Here is a 2,431-nt window from a genome sequence, read left to right on the forward strand (position 1 = left end):
ACAACGAACCTCTCAAAAAGTTTTATAGAAAAATGATTTTAATTCTCGGATAAAGCGGTTGGGCTCGTCACACCGACCCAATTTAACCCGCTTGTTGGATGGATTTGGAGTGAAAATAGCACAGGCTAGCCATTTTTACGATTGGTAATCGAAAAATTTGCTAGCATTTGCAAAATCATTAAAAGAAAATAGCCATTGTTTTTCTGAAACACGGAAAGTTCCAGCATAATATGCAGGATTATGAAGCTCCTACGAATAAATTTCCAGCATATTATGTTGTAACTCTAGCACACAGAAAGTTCCACCATAATATGCAGGATTATGGAGCCAGAAGCGTATCCAAGTTGATAGATATGGGCTCACTCTCCTCTCCCTAAATCATGTATAACAATGTAATATTTTTTAAAATTATTTAAATATATGTGCGTGAACCCATGATCAAAGAATCATATGGTGCATTTATTATTGGATGCACGATCTACAAGTGAAATTGGTGGTTAAAATCCCACTCTGAACTGTCTTGATTTTGGTACGGAGCATAGATATATATATATATATATATATATATATATATATATATATATATATATATATATATATATATATATATGTGAAAATTGCTAAAATTTCAAAAAGAATATAATTTTGAACCTATAATTTTAAAAGTGTAGTGAGTTCATGGTAAGAGACTTAAGTTAAACCCGTCAAATGTAAATTCTAGATACATTTCTTTACAGCAGTGCAACTATCCTCTTGAAATCCTGAATCCGCCTCTGTATGGAGCTCCTGCGTCTACACTTCCAGCATATTATGTTGGAACTTCAGCACATTATGAAATTCCGGCACATTATGCTAGAATCTCATATGTAAAAAATTCTAACTCCAGCATATTATGCTGGAATATTTTCGAATTTTTAAGGATGTTTTTGTTAAGGTTTTACTTTTACATCAAAAAGTGCGACTAAATTTCGATTATTTTTAAAATTGTGGCTATTATTCAATTGCCAGTTATAAGTCTATTTTTTTATTATTATTTCCGGATTTGGACGGAGGTTTTTCTACCCAATTCAAACCTGAAACTATTAAGCCTTTAAGGGGTCGTTTGGTTGGAATACGATTTATACCGGTATAAGTTATGTCGGTATAAGTTATATTGGGATAAGTTATGCTGGGATTAGTTATACTGGGATTGTTGTTTATTCATTGTTTGGTATGTTGTATTAAGAATGACAATTGCATAATTCCTAAGAAGAAGGTATAAGTTGTACCAATGCTAATTACCCCACCTTCTATAAGGTATAAGTTATCCCAGTGTGAAAATTAACACCGGGATAACTTATACCTGGTTGGCTAACCAAACAGAGTATTAAGGTGGTATTAAATTTTTATACCACCCTTATACTTTCTTATACCTCATACCAAACGACCCCTAAGAATGGGTCCAAACTCAAGTGACTGCCTTATCTCAAAAGAATTTATGTTTACTACACTACTATATTTTAAAGAGAGAAATAAATGGAGAATCCATAAAAGAAAAAGGAAACTAGAGAATAGAAGTACTATATATGGTAAAGTAAATCTCAGTGTATGAATTATAGCTCGTTTGGTAAGCTGTCAAAATCAACTTATTTTGAAAAGTGTTTTTTCTCAAAAGTACTTTTGGTGAGAATCAGTTTGTGTTTGGATAATTAATTTAAAAATTATTTCTAAGCAGCAATTAGTGTTTGGCCAAGTTTTTAAAAACTGCTTCTAAGTGTATTTTTCTCAAAAATATTTTTCAAAAAAATAATTTTGGAGAGAAGCTACTTTTTTCTGCTTCTCCTTCTCTTCAAAAGCACTTTTTTCCTTCCAAAAGTTTGGTCAAACACTTCAAACTTAAAAAAAAAAATATGTTTTGAAAGAAAAAAAAAGTATTTCTACGATCGGTTAAGCTGGCCAGACTGGAAATTAGTCCATGGCCCAATTTTTCTATTTGTTAAGTTGTACTTATTAGTTGGTCATAATCACTTGGGAAATGACGATTTCAAGGTCCTTTTTTCAAAATTTCATATTGCAAAGTCAAAATAGCACGGAGACAGTTGTTAATTAATATAGATCGGCTGACCATCTTATGATAAGGAAACTAAAGATGACCTTAGGTGGTATAGTAGTCCAGACTCATTTTTCTTAAGTTATTGGATCAAAATTAAAATATACTTTTCTCGTCAAAATAAGATGAGACGAAGAAGGACGCAAGTCTACAACTTTCCAATTCTTTGTTTTCCGTACACTTTAGGTGTATTTAATATATTTCTCTACCCATCAATCTTCTTTCTTCTTTTATATTTCTACTATAGATTCGTATAAAAAGCTACTATATATTTGTTAACAAAATTTCATGTCATTCTAATGCACTAACTAATGACTACAAATTACATATGGGATTTAATTC

Source organism: Nicotiana attenuata, unplaced genomic scaffold, assembly GCF_001879085.1.
Source record: "Nicotiana attenuata strain UT unplaced genomic scaffold, NIATTr2, whole genome shotgun sequence".
Classification (NCBI taxonomy): Eukaryota; Viridiplantae; Streptophyta; class Magnoliopsida; order Solanales; family Solanaceae; genus Nicotiana; species Nicotiana attenuata.